The following is a 12,023-nucleotide window of genomic DNA, read 5'->3' on the forward strand; positions in this document are numbered from 1 at the left end:
GCAGCAGGGCTTGGTATTTGGGATTGTCTCAATATAATCTACAATGGTTGTGTTTGTTATAATGAAGAATAGGATGAATCTGTATCAGGCTTTAGGTGCTAGTAGGATCATTCCATTGTTGGTTTTGCTCTTTATATAATATTTGCTGGCAATGACAGAAATATAGAATATCGCCAGCATTAAATTTGAACTTTTACAAATGTTGAGTCGTAGGACAGGGGGTTAATTTGAATGATAATATTATTTTAAAATTCACATTGTATTCTAATTTCTCTGGCCTCTCACTCACCGTCCTTCTGCCTTTTTGCTGCTGCTGCACTTGGCCTGGAAGACACCCCGTCAGTGCTGCTGCTGCAGTGAGGGAGATGGAAAATGACAATGTGTGTCTTGGGAGCCAACTCATATCCTGACACTTTCCTCCTCTGACTGGCACATATGATCATTGTAAGATCTCTCCTCCACCCCCTATTTACATATAGAATATCATGTTCAAACAGAATACTAATGATCTTAAAAATCCACGCACACAGCTTGATTCAACTGTCGGATCTCTGAAAGTGTGATTGATTTTGCCACATGACAACCTGCACCTCTTAAGGAAATGTACCCTATAAATGATCTACGCTGTACATTTAATTGACTATAAATGCACGCTATTGCTTGTCACTGAGAGTTAATCTGAAACTTTGAATTCTTTGCAGCTTTTTATGGCTAGACCAAACTTTATCTTTGGTAGGAAAGGTAGACTAAATGGTTGTGTAGGCAGGATAAATATATGGATAATGCCCTTACATTTACAAGATTCAGAGTAACACAGCCATCACCTTGTTCCATTACTGTAGATGCAGCTACAGTACAAGTACATACCTTAATGGCTTGAGGTCACACATTGGAGTTGACAGCTGAGTGAAATTTTCAAGCATTAGAGGGCAGTTCAATGAGATTTTCTACCTGTTTGCTCTGCTCGATTATATTGTTTTACAAATGCTGACACAATGGCATGCATTAATATTTTTAATTACTCTATATAGAGGTCAATCAAATACATATTTACAAAAATACACAACATATTGTTTAATTAGTTATAACTGCATCAGTTTGTTTACTCCAGTGGCAGATGCCAACATCTAATTTACCTTTTTTTTAAATTTTTTTTTTATATTATTGTTTTGGGTGTTTTTTTGACCATAGTAATGATAAGACTGCTGAAGACAGACAGGAAATGTTGGGGGGGAGAGAGAGAGTGGAAGACATGCAGCTAATGAGGCGCGGGTCAGATTCAGAGCCTTGGTACATTGTGCGTGTGGTCTACTAGGTGTGCTAACTGACGCCCTTAGTTCATCTGTGTTAATAAATAAAATTGTTGCACTGTGGCGCACTCAACCTTGATCAAGAAATGAAAAAATACCTCAGAAAATCGACAATAAACACAGAACTATACACATCTAGGGCTGAACAATTAATTGAAATTTTATCAATATTGCAATATGGTCTACTTCAATTTTAAAAATGTAGGAGGTGCAATATTTGTTAAAGGTAAAAAGTGTGAAAAAATACAGTTTTTTAATAAAATATTGTCGTGCTGCACAGATGTCCTGGCCTACATATCATATTCTACAGACTTCGGAAAGTATCTTTGTTTTGTACGGATCCCCTCAAAAATCCGTTTTTCTAATTCCCTCCAATATTGCAAATCATACTGCAATTGTAATATCAATCAAAATAATCTCAATTAGATCGTTTTTCAAAGTCGTTCAGCCCTGTACACATCAGAGGTTTAGTGTCTGTGTGTCTGCATAGTGTGTGTGGGTACTATTCATTATTCTGACTACCTGTGGGAAGAATCTGAATCTAAAATGGGTGGTGCGTGATTTAATGCTCCAGTATCGTTTTCCAGATGGCAGGAGTGAGACTAGTGTGTGGGCTGGATGACTGGTGCCCTTGATGAGGCTTTGGGCTTTCCTTATACAGCGGGTAATGAAGATGTCATAGAGCCATAGGAGGTCTGTTGCCAGGAGATTTTTGATACTGGCTTTACAGTGTTTTGCTGCAGTTTCCTGTACATTCAAACTGCAAAATTATATACTGTGATGCAGAATATACTCTCTGTGGTGCAGTGATGAAAGTAAAGCCAAGCCTCGGTTCCCTTGGCATATCTTTTCAGACGCCTCACAAACTACAGTCTTTGTCGTGATTTCCTGAGGAAGCAGCTGGTATTAAGAAGTTTGTGATGTGCACAGCCGTGAGTTTAGGGTTTTATAAAATATATCAGCTGGCCAAGGCTGTTTAGGGGGATGTGGATTGGAGGTTAAAAAAGACAGGGAAGAAAAGAATGCATGTCTCAATCGACAACATATCACCCAAATGGAGCAATGGGTGATTTCATGTCTACAGCCGTGCTGTGAGATAAATGGTAATGCTCGCAGTGTCAATGCTACCATGCTGATGCTTAGCAAGTACAATGTTTGTTCATGTATGTTCATCACCTTAGCCAAAACTGGCCTGGCACCGCATTTTATGTGGCCCTTTAAGAATTCACAAAGAATATACAGTAATTTGCGCAATTCACTTCTATGCTGCGTTACGGAAGTACCGTGTCCATGACCTGACGAACCCCGGTACCGGGGGCAACAACTGTTTTTTTTTGCCCACAGTTTATGGTGATGAAGTTCCAAATTCAGTATCAGTTCAACCAATTTATGTGAAAAAGAAATAAAGCTAGGATGCTCAGCTAAAAGCTCATGCTAACCATTTTTACTTAAATCAAACACCAAGCAACTAACTGAGCATGTAGAAAAACACATCGTCTGTCAGAACATGGTGCATGCCTACGGTCACAACCCTCCACTCATCTCATCCTACACACACAAGCAACCACTAGCTGAGAAGTCTTTTGATATTCTATTGCTACACATCACTGTTCTCAAGTTATCGGCCTGTATAACTTGGAGTTCTTTGGTCGTAGAAATATTGATCAATATTTATTGTATTTATTAATATTTAAATTTTAGGAAATGCTTTTAGGCTACACAAACTACAACAACCCTTATTGTTATTTTGGCTTTATTACTTATACTACTTTGAATATTTAATTTTTAAAATAAATTATATAATAGTTGTACATAGCTCTCCATCTAATGATTATTTTCATTGTCGATTAATCTGTCCATTATTTTCTCAATTTAACGAATAGTTGTTTGATCTATAAAGTTTCAAAAAATTGTCAAAAATGTCAATGTTGAAATTTAAGAAGCTGTAATCAGATCTTTTTATTAAAAAATTACTCAAACTGATTAATAGATTATCAAAATAGTTGATGATTTATTTAATAGTTGACAACTGATCGATTATACATTTCATCATTGTATCTCTAGTTGTACACTTGTGTCTGCTTGCCATTATTTTTTATTTCCTAGAATTCTGCTTTCAGAGCTAGTTATTAATTATAAAGTTATTATTAAAACAAATAATAATCAAATGCAGAGGCAGTTATGTAATATAATAACAAGCGGATACATTTAGTTTTACATTTACAACTGGCCCTGTAAAGGCAACCATAACGCTAATGTGGCCCGGGATGAAATTGAGTTTGACACCCATGGTGTAGCGTGTTAGTATGCTAGTATGCTGGCATTTGCTAATTAGCACTCAACATAAAGTACAGCTAAGGCTGGGAGCGTTTTGCAGGTATTTGGTCATACATTGAAGTATTGAACAAAGAGAAATTTTGACCTGATGATGACACTAGATGAAAGGCCTAGGGATCACCACAGTAATTCTGATTCATCCTCAGGGCAACATGGATATTTGTGCCAAATTCAATAGTTGTTGAGATATTTCAGTTGGGCCAAGAATATGGACTGACCATCAGACAGATGTTGTCATCCCTAGAGCCATGCTGCTAGCATAACTAAAAAAAATGTATAGACCAATAAATGTAATTGGTGAAAATAGAAATAACTGCCTGAAGAATATTTATAAATCAAAAGAGCTATTTTCAGAAAAAAAACCATATCGGTATTATAGGCTTTATAACTCATGTTTGTTGAGACAGTTTAGAAAGTGCCTCTTTGTTGTGACTGTCCACAATAAAATCCACTGAAATATATATATTTCATCATACAGTTTGGGCCAGGACCCTGGGCCATATGGTCTCTGTTTGTGGTTGTTCAACCACTTGGCTAATTTCCGCTACACTCCAGTAAGGAAAGAGAGGAACCTACTCTCTCACCTCAGTAGATTCCTCTCTCACCTCCTGTAGCCATTGCTTGTTTATCCTCATTGTTATTAATGGCAAACAGCAGAGACTCAGCAGCTTTCTCCCAAGTGTGTTTCCTGCCATTGATCAAACAGCAACTCCAGAGGACAGCTGATTAAATGTTTACTGACTGTGTAGTGGTTGCTATGGTTACCATTGTGGTATTTGTCTGTGCATTTATGCAACTCTTTTTGCAAAGGCGAGTGTTGTATTGAGATAATTTAGATGGGCTTTTGTAACTTACATGTACATTGAACCATTTCTGAATCACTGCAAGCCACTAGATATTGTGTAACACTGGTTACGCAAAGGGTTTGCACAGAATGACCAGCAGCGCAAAATCCTACAGAAGGAGTTAACGAGGATAATCACAATATACATTTTCTACCTTGCTGTCCTAGTCATATTTTCTGCCATACTTAAGATGAAATCCTGGAAGGATTGGAGAGTAAAGTTCCTTAACTCTGGGAGTTCAGAAATTTAACAATTTAACAGATGAACCACTGAAGGAAATCCTATAATCCTATTTTAATCTTTCTAATGCTTAAACAGTAAGTCCAGTTCTCTTTGACTAATCATTTCCAATTAAATGTGTTATAATGAAACAGATGGACAAAACGTTTGAATTTGCATTAACAGTAATGATCAACTACAGCAAATAGGAACAAAAATATACTGTATCTACTAATAAAGCATGGTATATCAAATATTCATATTTTCTTTCTTGCCACATTGATGCCTAAAGGAATCAAATTTCCATTAAATCTTAGTTGACCATGAGCTTATGTGCTGTGGAGTTTTAACTGTAAGGATTTGCAGGAAAGTTGTTGTTCATCATTATCTCCTGTGGGGTCAGCTTAATTGGTGCAGCAATTTTAAAAGAAAAGAAAATGACCCATTAGTATGGGATCTCTGTGTTCAGAAGCTTTAATTGTAAGTGTGCAGTAGTGCAGCTTATAAGCTTGTGGGCAGTTTTTGTTTGTGAAAAGAGTAATTGGTATTGTTTGATCGTCACCAGCTCTCCACACACTGCAGTAACAGCCAGAGGCCTGCCCAACGGTGCCTGCTTAAAGCAGTTTCTCACCTGGAGATGTATTGAACGAATAAGAGCACCTGTTTCACAGCCAGTGTTAGACAAAGGCCCATGTCATTCACAAAAGTGAGGCTAATAACACAGTAAGGTTATTCGGCCTTGCTTCATTGTGTCAGAAAGAGCAGTACAGCTGTTCAGTACAATCAAACACAGAGCAGTCACTCCCCTGGCCCTGAAGAGTAAGAGTTGAGTAGCATGCTGATTGACAGACTTGGTCAAACGTGACCAATGTTTCCTCAGCTTAGGAACAAATGACTTTGTTGTGAAATATCATTAGCTAGTAAGACTCTGGTAAGTCTTACTAGACTTACCAAATAACTCACAATCAGTAGATTGATGCAAATTGTCGAGTTATTTGGGGTTTGGCTTCAATGACTGCCTTAAGCTTTAAAAAAGCCTTAGAAGGTAACACAAGATGCACAACTTTCAAATAGTGCGTCTTTGTATTTATTTAGGAAATTCATACGAAGTTCGATATGTTGGAATTTATCTGGTTGATAACCTTATAATAGGAAACAATAAAAAGAGAAAAATAAATAAACACATTAGCTTACTCCTCATTATTAACTACTTTCACACAACTTTCCTAGACATTATACTCCACCAGCATTTATTACTCAAATTAAAATAAAGGATCAGGAATTAACTAATAGTTATTAATCACGTTAAGAAAGCATCAGTTCATCTAAAAGCAATAATAATAATTTAACCTTTAACCTCAAGTCTCAAATGACTGCCTGCTAATTATAGGTCTCCATCACCATTACAAACAATATTATACTGACATCTAACTTCCTTAAATCATTAACAAATTTTAACCATTTACACCATAATAATGTTAATAAAACTCAATATCAACGACCGTAGTAATGCAACAAATAAGCAAATCAAACTAAACTAAACAACCACATTGTCACATGAAACTGCTTATAAATCGTTATACTATAAACAAGCGCACAGCACCATTAAACATCATAGACTGCACAATTTATCATTAGCGTTTGTTACCGGTTGCAAAGCAACAGAGAAAACAAATACCAAATACACTTAAACAAAGAAAATCACTCACATACCAATAGCGTCTCTCCGCCTTTGTCACGCTTGGGCATGTTTGCCAGCTTTGAACTAATTCGCCTTAAGTTGCCGTTTATTTCCACCTGACTGCAGCGGAAGCAGTTCCATGAACTTTCACCTCACGTGAACTCCTCTGGACTGCCCTCTTGTGTGTCCTTTCATAAATAACGCTACTGGTATGGAGAAAATAACTTGGCTGGTATTGAAAAATAACTCAGTCTTGAAAAAAACAAACAAATCAATCTAAAGCTTTTAACATTTGTCTGATAACAAGAAAATTTTACTGATTCATGAAGTTATCGCTCTTTTATGTTCTTTTTTGTGTAAGCTCCATTTTCATGTGCTGCTTTCATTTGAGTTAATTTATTGTCTAATAGATAATGTTCATCTGAGAATTTCACTAGTGACATACAGTTTTTTGTGATTGTCAACAAACTCCATGAAAAGACCAAAACCAACAATGTGTTGGTCCATCTTTCTCAATACTTTCTGACTTCCCAACTTGTCATAATGAAGCAACATATCACTCAGTGCAACAGTAGTGTTCTCAATAGATCAGTCTTCTATATGATGCTTTGGCTGGACATGCAGTGCTTGTTTGGGGTGTCACTTCATTGTTAGTCTTGATCTTCTAATGTTTTATGTGACAATAAGAAAAATAGAATATCACTAGCCCTATCCTTTCATATTTGTTCCTGTTTCCCTTGGCAAGGTGTGTGCATTACAAGCCAAGTTTTAGGAATGAACTGGGAACAGAAAATATGCTTGTGTCTAAGTTTAGAAAATGTTTCAGATTATCAAAGTTTTAAATCCGTACAACTGAGGTAAATTCTCCTCATGCAAGTTTCTGGAGAATAAAATTGTGACATGAGATTTGACGTAAAGTCAAGTGATTGCGTTAATCAATGTATGTGTGAACAGTGTATACACAGGCTTATATACATGTGAATAAATAAATATGTGAATCTTAAAGATCAGGTTGCGTATTGTCTCATGTGCAGACTAATTATTGTAAGATGTTGTTCTCTCTGTAAACAGGGTTCAGAGTAGACAGCCTTTGAACTCTTAACATATTGAGCCCTCGAGCAGTACACTACCTCCTGGGCTGTGAAGCACAAAGTTCAAATTCAGTCAAACTCCCAGACCAGACTCTAACACAGAAACTCATTATTCCACATAATGTATTAAACGTTTGGTCAAATTTGTGACATAAATGGAAAGAAAATCATGCCAATTACACACATGGAAGGAGCACTTAGATTGCCCAAACTCTCAATATTTTCCATCTTCTGACCTGTCAACCACTGAGGAGCACAGACCCCAGACAGGCTAATTATCAGCACAGATATGTCCCAACTCAGCCATAGCAGCAACCGTGACACTTTTGCTCCCCTGCACTGAACCACAACAGTAACTAATTAGCATAGACACTACCTTTCTGATCAACACAAAGCAGTCTCTCTTGTTTCCAATGATGCACCATGAATTTAAATGAGCCAATTAGCGTATGCATTTCCCCTGGTATCAAGTTCACAAAGTCTTTGATTGAGATTCTGCTGCACAGCAATACAGCAGAAAGTTTAGCTACGTTGCAGGCCACTGCGGCCGAGAAGGGTGAGTGTCATGTAACACATACTATGGATTCATTTGAGTGATTGGGATCAGTAAAATTGCTGATTTTTATAGTCAGTTTATATACATATATACAGTTTATTTTATATGTGTGTGTGTGACGAGCGAAGCGGTCAGACTGGAGGTAATATCCGCATGGCTTTTCAACGATAGTGACTGACAACTGAGGAACACCAAGGGGAAGGAAAAGTTACACCGTGGTGACTTTATTTCTGCTGGACAGGTAATCTGGCTTTTAACATTTTGATGGTAATTTGTTACTTTCATCGCTAGCAAACATAGCTATCTACTTAGCATACAGCTAACGGTTGCTACAAGTGCAGGCTGGTGTATCAGCCAGAGTAGAGAGGATGAATTATATCTAGCTGTAGGTGAGCTGGAAAACAGCAGCGCAAGCTATGTTTTCCGACGCTAACATTAGGTAAGACAATGTAGGTGTAGACTGCGCTGGTTTAGTTATTCACCATGTAGGTTTATTATAGTATGATTACACATATCTTTATCTTTACAACTTGTATCCAATCTGTTTTTGTAATTATCTTGTGTCTGCAGGCAGGTTGTTTGATTGTATGTTATGTTATGCTCTTTTACAAATGATGTAGCTGTGTGTTTGTAGTTATGACAGAGACATTTCAACATTAGTGTACATAAACAATGATGGCTAAAGGTCTCAAAGTATCTGTGTTTCTGGTATATAAGCTACCTATAATATAGTTTGACATTGTTCGTAGCTAAACCTACTGTGTGAAAACCTTTTACTGTAACTGGTGTTATGCCATTACTTATTTTACCAGAAGTAAAAATTCCTGTATGTTTTATTTCTACTGCGCCCTCAGGTCACCTACACCCTGTGCTTCTCACCAGTACACTGATCGGGCCATGCTGGCTGGCCTGGATTACAACCACCGTGTCCACAGACCAGCCAGGAGAAAAGCTAATGACACAGTTCAGTATGTTGTATTATGAGTACTCTTGTGCATTTTACTCAATACATTTATAAGTGATGAGTCAAAAAAATATTAAACAGTATGAGGAATACAGATGGTGCTGATTTGTTATTGATTGCATTTTATATGGAAATAGTTTACTAATTACTCTATAAGAGAACAATGTCAGGTGTTAGAAACTTTTCACTAAGCTGATCCTCTTTTCTGTATTATCAATAATACAGAAAAGTTAATATGGTTGGTTTTGAAATGTGGTAATCATGTCAGAGAGTTGACTGTGATATCATCTCCACAGCAGCGATATGATGCTACGAGTAGAGTCTGAACTGTCTTCCTAATCAGTCAAGATACATCTGGACACACCTTGTCTCTTCCTGTATATACTTATTTTTATTGATGTTTTAAAAATGATATTTGTGATATAGGTTGTAGTTTTTAGTATATAATAAACAAGTGTTATACCACATTTGGATGTCATTATTTCAGACATAACACACAAATGTAATTGTTTATGCTGCAAAGAAAAGGCATTTATCATTTTCAATGTTTTATTTAAAAAAAAAAAGAAAATATTATCCAGAACAGGGAAAAATATCCTTGTATTTTCTCTACCCTCCTGGGCATAAAAAGAAAACAATGAGGTAAACAATTACCTCTTCTTACACCCTGCTAGGATTAAACCTCTATTGTCCTGGTGGATCAGGATAACAGTTGCATATCTTCCAGAAAGCAACTTAGTATCACGACTCTGATCAAGTGCTCCACATTGCCACGCTACAAACTGTCTGTATGCTGCCTGACTGAACTGTCTGTTACTCTGTCCTGGGTCTGGAAGGTCAGCCTTGTGTAGTGCATGGAAACACTGTAGTCTGGATGTTGTCCAGTCCTCAGATTCTGGCCTGTAAAGGAATATATAGTTGTTAGAACCCCAAGTTGGAAAGATCGGTGTAATAGGACAGAACATTCATCAACATGATCAGATATTTTTATTGAACAGGGCCTTGTTGTTCTCGAACAGGACTTCTGTGTCAACATTACACACCAGGTCAACGTACATGACACAGATAAGCCGATAGCTGAAGCAGAGCTGTGGTTAGTTGTTGTAATCAAACGATAATAAAGAAGTAATTGACAAAAATTGACAGTCAAAGGGCTTAGGGGGAAACACCAGAGAAACTTTGAGACAAGTACACTGGGAGATTATGTATATATATATATATATATATATATATATACATACACATACATACATACATACATACATACATACATACATACATACATACGCTGTTGTCGCAGGTCCTAGAAGATGTGCTCCTTGGCTTGCACCTCGTCCTCCCCGTCCTGCCTCTTCTTCCTCGGACCCCGGCAGCCCTCCCTCCTCTGCTTCGCCTCGACCCCGGGCCTGTCCTGGTTTGTGCTTGGCTCTGGGGTGCAGTCCTCAGAGACAATAATGCTGTCACCATGGAAGCTCTAACATGCAAAACAACGTACATGTTATGAGTCGAACACGAAATACACGTTCGTGTAGTGTAACTGATGGAAACGGGAAAATGTGTATCAGCCTGTTTTTAGCTTTGCCCAATGTTACCGCAGCTGTTAGCACAGCTACCTGTTGCTAACAGTTAGCTAGCCAGCTCGTTACTGATTAAAACCTATCCAATAATAACATGCTAGCTTGATAGTGAGTACTAACAGCTGGGTTAGTTTATTTTCATAATGATAAAGTTAGATGATTTCTTACCCCTGATGTGAGCTGCTGCTCTCCGCTCGTCACTGTCCTCGTCCTCCTGCGGTGTATGCAGCAATGCTAGCAGCACTCATACGTCTATTTCCCAAAGGCAACCTCTGAATATGACGCTGTGCACGTGCACTCAACTTCTTTGGTCGACCATGGCGAGGCCTGTTCTGAGTGAAAACTGTCCTGTTGAAGTGCTGTATGGTCTTGGCCACCGTGCTGCAGCTCAGTTTCAGGGTCTTTGCAATCTTCTCATAGCCTAGGCCATCTTTATGTAGAGCAACAAGTCTTTTTTTCAGATCCTCAGAGAGTTCTTTGCCACAAGGTGGGGCGGCTGTGGCTCAGGAGATAGAGCGGGTTGCCCATTAATCGGAAAAAGCACTTTGAGTGGTCGAAAAGACTAGAAAGGCGCTATACAAATACGGAGCATTTGCAGGAGCCATGTTGAACTTCCAGTGACCAGTATGAGAGAGCGATAATACCAAATTTAACACACCTGCTCCCAATTCACACCTGAGACCTTGTAACACTAACAAGTCACATGACACCGGGGAGGAGGCTAATTGGAAATTTCACTTAGTGTGCTCACTTTTGTTGTCAGTGGTTTAGACATTAATGGCTGTGTGATATGTTATTTTGAGGGGACAGCTATACAAGCTATAAAAGATACATTTCAAAAATGTATAGATATGTGTATTAGAGTCCGACCAATTTAGATATTAACGGCTGATATAAGCTATTTGCAGATACATCTGCATCGGCATCGGAACCCCACAAAGGATATTATAGCGTTTAAAAGCAGAACCCGTAAAAATTTGAATTAAAGCTGCAAGCAGCGTTGGGCGGGCCCTCGCACTTGTAAGCGCGTCCGCGCGTGAGCCGGCCGAGTTGCATATTCTGGAGCTCTGCCGGTGCGGCTGTGAATTTCCTACGCGTTTCCGACGCCGCATGAATGTGCTATATGTCACTTCCTGTGTCCCCTATGTGGAGCTACATAGCACTTGCCGCTATGAATATAAATCGGTATTGACGTGTAGATGTCTGCGGGGTGGGAGAGTTATCAAGCACGTAAAGTTTGTTTCAGATGTGAACATGTACACTGAACAATAATGTACCCAAACAATAAAATAAATTCCTTTTATATTTCCCTGCCTTGTTGTTTATGTGTACATACAGAGGAAGAATGTGAGAACAGCACACATTTCATCGTTACTGTGTGTTAGAGCATGGGAGAACAGTGGATACTTTTAATACAGCCCACACCCCTAATACTGTGTAACT

General features: G+C 38.2%; 1 protein-coding gene across 4 annotated transcripts in view; it reads left to right on the forward strand.

Moving 5' to 3' along the window:
- Positions 1–12,023, forward strand: part of gpc5a (glypican 5a) — a 310,361-nt gene that overhangs the window by 63,363 nt on the left and 234,975 nt on the right. The gene's annotated exons all lie outside the window — the stretch shown is intronic.

Source organism: Micropterus dolomieu, linkage group LG20 (genome assembly GCF_021292245.1).
Source record: "Micropterus dolomieu isolate WLL.071019.BEF.003 ecotype Adirondacks linkage group LG20, ASM2129224v1, whole genome shotgun sequence".
NCBI lineage: Eukaryota > Metazoa > Chordata > Actinopteri > Centrarchiformes > Centrarchidae > Micropterus > Micropterus dolomieu.